The following is a 13,873-nucleotide window of genomic DNA, read 5'->3' as shown; positions in this document are numbered from 1 at the left end:
GAATGCAAAATCTAGCCCACTACAGAATGTTACAAACTAGCAAAGTCCACAGCAACAGCAAGAAACTTCCCATTTAATACCCAGATTGATTCTGTTATGCATCTTTTTCCTCTGTATGGCATTACTAGATCAATGAGGCTGCTGGCATTAGTACAAACAGCAGCTTGGTTTTTTTTCTGAATTTACTCCAGTATGACTTAAGCCTGATAAAGAATTCATATCCCCTGTGGAGTCTGGAAAGACTACCAGGTTACTAAACAAAGGTGAAGTAATAGTCAAACCTGTGTCAAAAAACAGGAACACCTTACTGTTAATGCATTGTAAGCATGGTTGTTTTTTTTTTTTTTCCTATGTCTCTGCAACTCTCCTGGGCTTAAATGAGAAGAAAATTAAGATATGCATGTTTTTTTTATGACAGATATTACTCACACTCGTCTACTTAATATGAAAATGCACATATAAAATGCCTCTGGTTTATCGAAGTGATTCTTTTTGACTGATGGTTATAATTACAACTGATACTTTGGTCATGAATCCTAAAAATTGTGAGAGAGACAAATTCAAGGACCAGAACATTGGTGTTCATTAATTTCTCTAGTTTAAATACAGGCTTGAGGTGCCAAGAGTGAGCCTTCCCTACTAACCAAAGTGATAACTAAGACTGCCAATGTTGTGATTTTGAGCAGACTCAGCAGCTTGCAGTTAAGCCAAGGGGGTCTCTTGCTCCCCCTACTTCCCTTACCTGTAAAAGGGCTGAACTGGTTTTGTGCATCCAAGAGATCATTTTTGGAAAACTCACAGCACTCACTAGCTCCTTTATCGTCCATGGAGGCTTCCCACAGAATCCCTCCCAGCTGATGTCTGAGCAAGATGAAGTTTCCTCTTCTGAAATCTAAACCCCTTGTCTTAGCACTAACCTTCAGCGTGCTCAGCAGGATTCCAAACTCCACAATAGTGTGATCACTGCAGCCAAGGCTATCACTAACCGAGATATATTACAAAGCAGGTTTTCTTATATACTGTGAGGCTTTAGAAAAATGAAAGTAGCATTGCAATATATACTGAGATGTTTCATAAACAAGCATGAGTCTCAGAACAAGAGCACTGCTGCAGTTGGCTATGGAGGACAGAAGCAGTGAGGACACCTGCATGTTGCCTTGTTGTTCTGGGGGTTTGTTTGTTTATTTGTTTTGCATGCATTTTTATTGCTCCATAAAAACCCAGTAATATCAGAAAAAAATCAAAGCTCTGCAATTTGTATTCGGTTGTAAACAAATTTCCTTTAATGAAAATGCATAAGCATCTGCATATATCATCATCAGAATGTAAAAGAGAAAAAAAGTTTCTCACTGACAGAAAATCTCTTTACTTCACTGTTGTTGGTTTCATTTTCAGAAAACCTGTTCAGCATCATTTGAAACATGCACTTTTCTCCTGGTCAAGAGAAACAAGGAATTAATTTTACTGTGAAATATGAGTTTATATGCTGGTTATTTCTAGATCTGACTGGATATAGGCAAAGGACTTTAAGGAAGAAGGTTATTACTAAATGCATATTTAAATAACTCAGTTCATCATTTTGCATAGAATCTGTCCAAGAAAACCTGTTCTATAGATTTAGAGTTCCCTTTTTTTTTTGTGAATCCAAGAATGAACTTCAGTGCTAGTGGCGAACTCAGTGCTAGTGGCATTTCTGAGTCTCATGGAAACCCTCAGACAGTAAGACAGGATCTTCTCTTTGAAGCATCTACAGTGGTTGGTTTTGGGTTTGTTATGTAGCTGCTATGTTCTTAGGTATGCAAAGGTTTGCGGTAAATCAGGATAATTACCACCAGTCAGGGAGAAGTTAGGGAAAATACTGAAGAATTATCCATGACCTTTCTAATGCAGATATTTGCTGTGGTCTGTTAAATAAATGCTCTTGACCCTAGGTTTCCCATAGCATAGTCTCAGACATCTGTGCTTAAAAAAATTAATTTAATCAAAAAATAAAAAACCAAATTGAAATATACAGCAAAGAAGCAGTCCAGACTCGGTGCCTGTCAAGGGGAGAGACAAAAGAGGCTTGGGCTTTTAAACCCTCGCAATTTATGCATCTGCTCTTCACCTGTCCTTCATGAGCTATCCATGCACCTTTCAGTCCAATGGTAATTCTGGGTCTGGGGCTTCTTCGTTTCTAATTGGATTCTCTTTTCTCTGTCTTCCAGGCAGCTTTTTACTGTTCTTACCTTGATGGTTTGCAGCCTCTGCTGACAGTGTTGCCTCTTTGTCTCCTGGTACCAGTCTTCACACCACCACCCATCACCAAGCAACCAGGTTAAGATAGTTTGTGGCCTGGAATTCCAGCAGGCCTGGCCACTCATACTAAGTTTGACTACTCGTGCTAAAACAGGTTATTCAAACAAAAGAATACAACTGAAAGAATAAAATACAATTTAAAAGTCAGTTTCATTAGACTCATATTGAAACAGCTTGAGTCAGCTGATATGGAAGAATCCTCAGCATTTCTATTAACACGGACTAGGAGAAAACAACCTGCTTTTTGAGTGTGTTTTAGAAAATTGCATTGCAATCACTAATGACGGAAGAGAAAACATTTAGCATTTAGCTCCTGAGGTACATGGAATATACTTTGTAACTGTGCATAATTTCTAATATACAAGAATTTGTAAGGTAGCAGTTCACTGAACTGGACTTAGCTTTAATAACATGTACAGGCAATCATATCACATCATAAGAATTCTAGACTCTTCTGGAATAAAAATTCCAATTCTTCTGTTGTTAATTCTTCACAAGCTTCACAAGTCAGCAATGAAATCAGGTTTATTACAAATTGGTGGAAAAGTGCAAGCCAGTAAAGAAGTTGTTGAAAAACCTCAGTACTGTAAACACCCTAAATTAACTAATATACCACTTTAACAATTTTTTTCCTACCATCCTTTTTTTCATTTGCCAGAAAAAATGCATAAAACCTATTGAGATATAGTATACCACACATGAAAGCAATACCAATGATACATTCTTTGGCATTTTAATTGTACCATGTTTATGAGGCTAGTATTACTGAATGATTAACTTGAATATAGCTTAGTAATATTGTTTTAGCTAGTTGGAGTGGATATTGAGCTTTATCCAGTCCCACATAGAATAGAAAAAAAAAAAATAACTGCCTTTGCAAATGACTTTTCCATAATCACTTCAGTTTGAGGGATTTTTGACTGGGGAACTAAAAATGTTGCCTAGTCAATAGTAGGTACAGATACAATAAATATGCTGGTATGATGATGGAAGGGAACATAATGGACTGCATAAAACTTTCAGTGCCACATGACCAGAAACATATATATTATACGGGACAATGATAACGTACAGGCTATAGACATGTTAGCAATCCCTACTCCCATCGCTTCTTCAGCACATCTTCCGTAATTGTGATTTTTTTTTTTAATGGATTTAGGAATATCACTGTGAGTTAAAGTTATACTTTGTCCATCATAAGAGGTGATGAAACAATTGCAGTTTTCATGGTTCTCTCAAAAGCACTATACTTTCCCTAAAGCTAGAGATGTCCTCACTTCCTTAAGTGTTAAATCAGCTATGCTGGATGGAAGAGCAGAGACGTGAGAATTAACTTTGTATGTTCCCTGTTGGTTAATCTTAGGGGAGGCAGATTTTATTTTAATTTTTTTATCTGTCTTTGGAATTGCATGGATTAAATCATGGTGTTGCCTGGAAGTTCAAAAAAAATACAGGCATATTCTTTCAGAGAATTAATAGATGTGGTTAGCAGAATGTAAAATAGCTTGTAAAATGTTCATGACAAACTACCTTAAGTTTAAATAATGAATATTTCTGTCAATTTTTTATTGCATATGTTACTTTCTGATGATAGGAAAAGTATTTGACATTCAAGAATTACATCTTAAAAGACTTTGAGGACAATACAGAAAGGCAGTAGTGCCTGTTTGCACTGATTTCCATAAAAATAGAATCGTACTTCGTTCTGTACAGGAGATCTTCCCTCTATGAACTGGGAGAGAATACTGTTAATCAAATACGAAAAAAAAAATACTTGAGTTTGATGCAGAATAAGATTGCTTCATTTTCTCCCATTTTTTTCCACCCAGCATAATTTGTAGTCCTGTGCAATCTGAGGGAAAGACAGCTAAGAAAATTTGGGATTAAAATCTCAACCGCTCTGAGTTGCTGTTGTTGAAAATGTAATTTTAATTTGTATATCAGGAACCAGGATTACAAAAAAGAGACTTTTCACCCAGAAAAAGAGATTGCTTAGAGTTTGGTCATTCCAACAACTTCAAACTAACATGTAATTGTGTGTATGTATTATAAAACTATCTCTATGTTTCTTGAACTGCAATGTAGTGTGATTACTACTCATTGATCATCAATACCAGCTAATAGGCCACCTATTTAAATGTCATTTTGTAGACTTTATTAAGCATGAAAAGAATAACATTTCTAATACACAGAAAGGCACTGAAGAAAACTGAAAAGAAAAATCTGTACCTTTTGATTTGCACATTATGATTGTGAATTACATTTTAATTGCTTGAACAGGAATTTCATTTCTTTCATTCCAGGAGTCATCCTTTACATTATCAGAAGTTTTGACTGTTTAGGAAATGGACAGAAGCTCAACTTCTGCAGAAAAAACTTTCTCCTTTCTGACTGTAAATTGAATGAAGATGAATGGAGAGGAAGAGGGAAGTATTTCCTTGCTTTGAAAGATTGTCAGGAATCTATGATTTCTGCAGAAAATGCTCACTCATCTTGAGGTTTTGCCCTCTTCTGTCCTGTGAAGCTATGTCCTACTTCCTCTTTTGAGTCTTCGGGGCACCAAAAGGCACCAAAAATGAGACAGGAGCTTGGATGTACATGGTAAGACCGGTGTGTGAAAAACTAATGGATCCATAGAGAGGAAAGTGCCATAGGCAGCAATGGGAATAAAAGGTCATTTGCTTTCCTTTAGCAGGAAGAAAAGCTCAGCAGCATAAAAAATGTGCTGCTGCTGCTTTTCTTCATATCCTTTATTTTTTCTTTCTTGGTCGCCTTCCTATATAGGAGGCCCAATGGACAATAGACAGGAGACACACCAGGACTTCGAGGTGAATTCTTACTCCATGGGTAGTTTTGACCCCATCTGCACTACTGCAGAAGAGTATGTATCTCCATTGACTCCTACAAAGATGGCCCCTTTAACTATGCTACATCTGTTTACTTTGGTCAGGTATAAAGAAAAAAGAAAAGCAACACCACCAAAACATAACTTGACTCTTAGTCAGCAGAATATATGGTAGTATATGACTTACCTTCTGTGAAAACAAAGAAACTAAAACCCAGGTGAAACTGCCTCAGAATTGCTGAGCACCATGCAGCTGTATTTATCTGGGGAAATTTTTAGCATAGTACTGACTGAAAATCCTCTTGCAATTTAAGAGAAACCCATGCACCCACAATTATTTCACATGATCCATGTGCATTTAGTGATGTACCAGCACCTTTGAGGGAGTTGTGTATAATGTGATACTATATGTTCTTACCCTCAGCTAAACTTTTTGTGAGAGTCAAACATGTTCTCACAGACTTTCCCCTTCAATACCACGTAAATAAATTACTTTAGCACCTTGCATTAGCTCCCTTTTTTCACCTTTGTGTCAGCTTTTTCACTGGGAATATAGAAGGTAGACAGAACTACAATTTATAGTACTGGTTTTCTAATTATAGGAGAGACAAGCATACAATTCAGTTACTGCTCCTACTCTCTGGGCTATTAAGAAATCCTCTCTGCTCCTTGTACTTTGTCTAGAAACTTAGAAGAGTTCAACAAATCCATGCTCCCTTCCCTTCCCTTCCCTTCCCTTCCCTTCCCTTCCCTTCCCTTCCCTTCCCTTCCCTTCCCTTCCCTTCTCTTCCCTTCCCTTCCCTTCCCTTCCCTTCCTTTCCCTTCTCTTCTCTTCCCTTCTCCTCTGTATTGTACAGAATGAATAGTACAATATAGAAGCATGTGAAACATACTAGATAAAGTTATTGCTGTCCCATAGAGCAGTTTGCTGCCAATATATCTATTTCCAAGATTTGCTGCCTGGTTTCTTCTCTATTTTCAGGCTCTTCCTCTTTGTTTTTCAGTGTGTTGGTTTTCCTCTCTGATACCAAGCATCCAATTAATGCCAAGCAAATGTTTGAGCTTTTAAGGCTGGTTCTGCAACAGGTTACTATAAGTTTTTATCCCACTGTGCAAAACTATAGAAACTATAGTTATGTACTGCAGCCACAAATATTGCAGTTGATTTCCAAGCCCAAATGCCAAGTAACAGTATTGTTTCTCACTCCTAAAAAAGACACTCTGGGAAACCACAAAGACCTGTTGTCAATAGCCTAATTAGTAGGATAACAGCAAGCAGATTAAGAAATCAGCTTGCTATCCAGAAAAGAAAAATCTTGTGTAATATTATTGACAAATACAATAATTTAAAGACGATAATTCAAAATATACCACAAAGTGCCAAAATTCTCAGTGAAACTGATGTTTTGTATCTGCTTTTTGTTTTTCTAAAACTGTTTGGTGCAACTGGATCATATTTTCAGAGTATCTTCTGCAAACCTAAAAGGCTACTCCCCTTCCTCTCCCAAATATGTAACACAGAAAATTCTCGCTTGTTTGCAGAAACCATTTTCTACTGGATTCTTTGTTGGGTTGTTCTTTTTTAGTGAATATTTTGAATGCCATTTGATGGTCTTCCAAGATATCATGGGGTAAACCAGCAATTCAATGGTCAGCCTCCTTAGGTTGGTTATTAAACACATGACAGATTATGGCTATGTGATATGCTTGAATGAGACACAGTGTCCCCTGTAGTATGCTCTAGAGATTATTCACAAACAATTCATTTTTTTAAACTAATTTTGTAGTTTTTATATTCAGTTTTCTAAGCTACATAGTGAAGAATGGTCCTAAATAAGAGAGCTGAGTAGAGCAGCTGTCCTTGCATGGTAAGTAGGGAATCTGGCATCCTACAGTTCAGATCCAGCAGTTATACATTAGGTCTTGACATTTCTGTACAACTGGCCTGAAGGTAACAGAAAATGCTCACTTTTTTCATATGAGGAGTGAGTTGGACTCATTCTATGAATGAGTAAAGGAAGCAACATCCTGTCCAGCAACAGGTATTAATAGATTAGAAACAGAGGTACTTGTATGTAGCATAGTAAGTCTCTTTAGGATCCATTTTCTCAATTTTCCTCTTTCAGAAGGACAAACAAGTGCATCTTTATTTCTTCATAGTTTTCACTGTTTATGATCTACAGTACTTGTTGTTAGGACCTGTCACTCAAGGTGACTTTAGACATTTTAATGTGCAGCCATTTTGCCAGAAGCCTGTGGTAGAATATCAGAGTTTGATTTCTGGGGTAATGAAATGAAGGACTTCAACTTCATTATTAATTATTATCTTGACAATATAATTTTCTGATAATGCAAGCCTGGAAATTTGTTTGGATGTAGTGACCAGTCTTATATACTCATGTTTCCAAAAGTTACTTCCTCCGAGGATTCCTTTTACATATAAGGAAATTTTCTGCATTCGTTGCATTTTCCACATGGTTTTAGATACCTCTTTCCTCAACTCTGGACATCTTACTCCTTTTCACATTCCCCAGGATACCATTTCTCCAACACACTTTTGTACATTTCTCTCTGTTCAACTCTGTTTCCTCTTGCCTCCAAACAAGTCAACTTTTTTTCCCCTCAGGGAGTAACTAAGGAAGACAACACAGAGAGTTCATGTTCCTATCAGGGTCCCAGCCCTCCCTGCCATATTTTCTTTCTCACCCAGCTTCTTCTTGCAGTAGAGAAAGCATATTAAAAGAAAGATTGTACTCTACAATAACCATGTGTCGGCTGTTGTGGACACTCTAACAGTCTGATCCTCTGAAAAGTTTGTATCATAAGAACTGTTGTCATAATATCTCAGGTTGTCAGGCTTCATGAGTCAGGAGATTGCTGCCTACAACATTTTCCTTCAAGGAATCAAAATGATATGGAATGAGATTTTCAGGCGATATCAAGAACTTCATTATTTTTGTGTGTGCTTTTATTGCAAGCCTATTATTCTAGTATCCTTTCCCCAAATCATTTTAATGGGTGCACTTCCCATGAGCCTTTTACATTACTAAAATTTAGAAAAAAAAAACCCAACCTGTTCTTTCCTTGCATTACTTTTTTCATTGTTTGTGGCTAATTCTTTGTTACTGCATTATTCATTTTATCACTATAATATTTTAACTTATATTGTCCAGAACAAGAGAAAACTCAAGCTGTACTAAATCAGAAGAGAATAATTAAAAAAAATAGTTGTATATTAGAAGGCTAATCTTTATTTCCCAATCTGTTCAGGCAACTAATACCTGGTTTAGCTTGTTTTGAATGTGAGCTTCCTCTCTGGAAAGCTCTGCCCATATAAGTGTTTCTCCTTTTGCTTGCGAAAATATCTGACATGTTTGGGAAGAACACTGGAGGAGTATCAGCTCTCACTGACTCATGAGCAGCATGTTAGGCCATTAGAGTTCAGGGTTCACTCACTCTATCAGCGAAGTAAACAAGCAAACTTGGCTAAAAAAGTGCTTCTACATCTAAGCCATAGGTTCCTCTGTGTGGAGAAGTGACTCCACACAGCAGGTGAAGCAAAGTGACTTGTTACAGATAAAATTAGGCTAAGAACAATATGAACCATGCTAGAAAGACATAGTGAACTGAAAGGACATTTCACCTTGCTAGAATGGCCTTGTACCTGCCTATGAGTCAGAGAGGAGAGAGGGAGACATCAGGAAATGTCCAGGTAAAGGTGATAAGATAAAAGAATAATAGAACAACAAGGAGAAGAATTTTAAATAATTGTGTCAAATTTGGAAAATGTGCTGAGTTTCCTACCCAAAATATAAGAACAAATTAATATAAAAATACTATGATTAAATGTTAGAATTTAAATAATTGTAATATTGCCATAATTTTTAGCTGTTTAACATGCTTTTCTCATCTCCATTTTGAACTGCTTTACGGCTTGTGTTATAAGAAGAAATGATATAGGTTGACTGCTTTACTAGATTTGTAAGACATATTCATTATTAATAACTTAGTCTTTGAAGACATTATTCTGTGAATAATTGTTCAAAATTGATTCCTTTAACATATTGATAAATATTAAAGTTGCTTTCACTACATTACTGGTACAGAAAACTAAATATAGAATTTTTACAGATTTTTTTCTCCTTTCTTTTTAGATGGTGAAACTGAAGTATATTAAAACATTGTTGAAGGACACATCTCGAAAATCAAATGTAAGTAATGATATTCTCATCTTGAATTGTGGATCCCTCACAGCAGACTGAAAATGTTAATTATAGTTTGAATAGGGAAACTCCAATTAGGAAGATCTTTACACAGCAGGCACACAGCTAAATGCTATTCCCCCCAGCCTCTCTGTTCATTCGAAGTCCCTTTTACCCTGAATCCAATTATCAGGTTCCATAATGTTACTCAATCCCCATCAAGCTAGTCCATCCTCTTTGTTTGCTACCCTCAGACTGTGGTCCCACATGAATGGAATGAAGCTGAGTCAGGGGAAGTTCAGATTGGACATTAGGAAAAGGTTTTTCTGTTACCAAGAGGTGGTTGGTTTGGAACAGACTCCCCAGGGAAGACTCCCCACCACCTCCTTGGTGCCTTGGTCACGGCACCAAGCCTGTCAGAGTTCAAGGAGTGTCTGGATGATGCTCTTAGTCATATGGTTAAGTTTGAGGTAGTCCTGCAAGGAGCAGGGATTTGGGCTCGATGATCCTTATGTGTCCCTTCCAACTCAAGATATTCTATGAGTCTATGATTTTTTATAATACTGAGATTAAGCTATTGTTTTTATGATGGTGCTAGCCAGATAGTACCACATTTGCGTAAAGTTAGAGTCACAGGGAAATCTCTTGAAGAAGTATACATCAAACCAACAGAAGGAACTTACACTTGATCAACATTTTGATTGCAGGGATTGTAGTGTTTCTGGGATAGCCTCAGAAGCCCCAAAACAGAATGACTGGTTTGCAGAAAGACAAGCCATACTTCCACTTTGCACTTCCCATTCTCAGACACAATATCCAATTTCTAAATTTCCTCTCCTTTTTGAATGGACTCTTGCATTTTTTATCTTTTATGGCTTGCTATAAGACAGTGGTTCGCAGGAGGAGAGAGTCTTTTCTAGTTCTGGTTCCCAGCCTCACACAAGAAATACAGGCAAAAGAAACCTGGGAAAACTCAGCTTAGTATGTGACATTGGGATATTCTTTACCTACATAGTTTCTTGGAATTTTATGTGAGTTCTAAGAAGTATATCATGAGCAAACTGTATGAATTTAAAGTACAATATGCTCAATTGTGGATGGATTTTTACAAGACATGAGGAAGTACATTCCTGGTACAAAATCAACCCCTTATAAATTCTACTTCTCTTCCAAAGCATGGATCATATGAAAGCCTTTCAAAAAAAATTCCTAATGTGCATTGCACAATCTGTTTCCCTAATCTTTCTCAAAGGAATGTGTTTTAGCTGAGGTGCTGAGGTTTTCAATATGCTAAAAAAAAAAAAAAAAAAAAAAGTGCAGGTATCAGAATGGAAAACTTCAGTTCACATTACTAACCCGAGAACATTTTCTAATAAGAATAATTGTCTCTGACAACTTCAGTAAAAAGATGTTCTTTTGCCTTGTTCGGTAATTCACTGAGAGGATATAGAAAAAGCAATTGACATGGTATAACAGGACTCCAGTGGTACTTCAATTCCACCCCACATGATGTTCCTGTAACAAGACTAGAGAAAGAATGAACTGCATCAGTGTTTTCAGTCTCTTTCCATTTTGATTCCCGATTTTTCTTCCAGGGAAGGAGCAGGTTCCTTGTCTAGCAAATGCGCACCAGATGACAAGATGTTTGCTTGTCTTAAGTTATCACAGAACACGGAACCATCTTTTGAAAAAACAGAGGGACAGATAGAACAGAGGCCAAATTTATTGAAATAGATTGGAAAAGAAGGTAGCAATGTTTTGGTGTCAGATTGAGTGGAGATGTCAGGTCTGCTTTACGCCTGGTCCTATTCAATATTTTCTGTAATGTCAGGAACAATGGAGTGTAGATTACCACCACCAAGTTGTGGAATATACAAGACTTGTATTTGATGTGGGAGACAGGATCAGCATTCAAAATGGTCTTGACAAATTGGAGAAGTATTCTGAAATGAACAAATTGGCATTATTAAGGCTTTGTATTTGGAAAACAAAACAAACCAAAACAATAATAATTCCACATACAAAATGTAGGTAGCAACTGGTTGTGCTATCATCCTGCAGAGAATGACAGACAGTTTATAAGAAGCCATGAAGCAAATATAACCCAACAGGGTGATTCTGGTGCAAGCAAGATGAACCTCAGTGTTGACTGTAGAAAAAGCAGCACTGTATACAAGTAATAAGAGAAAAAAATACTGTTGTAATTTGCCTCTGTCAAATCTCAGCTGGACATCACATCAGATGTTTGGCATCTTGTATTAGGGAAGAAATAGACCAACTGAAGTAACTAAAAAAGAAAGCAATAAGAATATAAGGTTTAGAATACTTCTACCTTGAGAAAAACAAAACAAAACAAACAACAAACAAAACACAACTAAAATCAGTTTTGTTTAAAAGAGAGAACTGCAGGCAGTGGTAAGGAGACATACAGCCATTCTTCTGACATGGGAAGAGCATTAGAAAAAGAACAATGACCAGTTATTCACTGTCACTGTTATGCACTTGCTGAAAAAAAAAAGAGAATTCATAGCAAAGCAGATTCAAAAGAGATACTAATAAACTCTTTCAAAGGATAAGCACTGGCAAAGGCAACAGAGAGAGGCTATGGAATTTCCTTCCACTAAGGGAAGGCCAGAAAACTCTACATTAAAGAGAATCTAAGGCAATTGTCTGGTATCATTACTGGGGAAGACATATATGATCACTTAAGATGTTCCCTGTCCTGCACTTCAGTGATTCTGTGGCAGTCCCACTGGCGGCCCTAATGACTGGTTGCAGTATTGGCATTGCTTTTTTGCCCTTTCTACTCTGCCTCTAAACGAAATGAGATTTTTGTGGCCCAAGTGTAAAACTGGTATAATTTAATTGCTAGTGTGCTGTTCTGTTAGTACAAAATTTGGCCTTATGTTGTTTGGGGGTTTTGACATTTCAAGAATTTGTATCTGAATTTGTAAATCTAGAACTCCTGATAAACTTGGTTGAAGGGTTTGAGCATTCGTGTAACTGCTTCAGGTTTTTTCAGCTTCTAATTTTATATATGCTGAACATAACTATAGTAGCATATTTTCACTACATGAGGACAATTGATTTTTTTAAAGAAGGGAAGTAAAATTTTACAAATTCACTGGAAAACAAACAAACAAAAATAGTACTTCAATACTAAGATACCTTTTGCTGCATCAATCTTGCCTACCTTTTCCTCAGAACTATCACAACTGCAAATGTTTTCTGCATGAAAAAGTCTTACCAACAGAAGAAAGCAAAATATTTAGATGAGATGTCTGTCTCATATCCTCATCTTTAAAACAAGGCAATGCATCAGTGAACTACTTGCTGCACATCTCAGGGATTAATCTAATCCTTCTTGTGCAGTATAAAAAGGGATCACGCACACCACAACCAATTTTCAGGAAAGGGTAATGCAGTATATCTTGAACATTCATTGCAATTTCTAGGCCTTGCAGATGATCAGTATTCCACTTTGAAAAAAGTGTTTAAAAAATTATTTTTCAGTCCTCCAAAGAAAGTTGGAATTCTTCCTTTCTAGAGTAGACTATGCAAAGCTTGTGATAACTGCAGTTCCTCCATTGCCTGTCTACAGCAGTACTGGTGATTTAAATTAAGTAATGATTTTTTCCAATTTCACAGGTGTTTTAAGTTTTCATTTCAGGAAGACTTGGTTTAAGCCATTGAGACCATTCACAAGGAAAAATAACTCTTTCCTTAGAATACATTTCCTGTGGATTAGAATGGAACACATTTTGCACAAGAAATCAGCAAAGGCTCCTTCATTTAGCCTGTCTACCACCACGTGTATCATCCAAGTGAGGATACAGACAAGTGAGGATGAGCTAAGACTGTTTATTTAAGACTATGTCTCTAGAGACAAAATGTATTGTGTTTAATTATGTTAATCTCATCCCAGAAGTTCATAAAAAGTAAGACCATCCTATGTATTGAGGATCCCACAGGCAGATTCGGTCCTTCATTCAGTGGAATGAAATCCAGGAGATCTTATCTCAATATTTAGGTCTCTTATAGGCTACTTAATAACTTTGGCTTGTCACTTACATTCTTTGTATCTCAAATTGTATCAGCTAAATTGGAATAACATTGCTTCCTTTCTACTTCCGACCTGTCTTTTTTATTTAGGCAGAGAACTTGAGAGGTAGAGAGTATCACTTAGAATGCATCTGTGGAAAACCTTGCACAAAGAGTTCCAAGATCTCTGTCACAGCAAAACTGAATGTGACATTGTCTGTAATTTATTTATATTGTACCTGTGCTATAATGTATGCTAGTCACTGATGAATAGTAACCTTCAGAAAGCTTATCCCGAAATGTTAATCATGTATGTAATCCTTATAGGTCAGTCAAGCTTTACATAAGATACACATATTTGAAAGGACTCAGTTCCTCATGAGTCAAACCACCCTAAATCCAGGCTGCTGTAGCCTGTCCTACTCTCTTGCACCACATGCGAACACCGTCCTCCCATTCTGCTCTTCTACACACAGCTGGTCTGATT

The sequence above is a fragment of the Caloenas nicobarica genome, chromosome 3 (genome assembly GCF_036013445.1).
Source record: "Caloenas nicobarica isolate bCalNic1 chromosome 3, bCalNic1.hap1, whole genome shotgun sequence".
In the NCBI taxonomy this organism is placed as follows: Eukaryota; Metazoa; Chordata; class Aves; order Columbiformes; family Columbidae; genus Caloenas; species Caloenas nicobarica.
The sequence above is the reverse complement of the archived record's forward strand: the minus strand, read 5'-3'. Positions refer to the sequence as shown.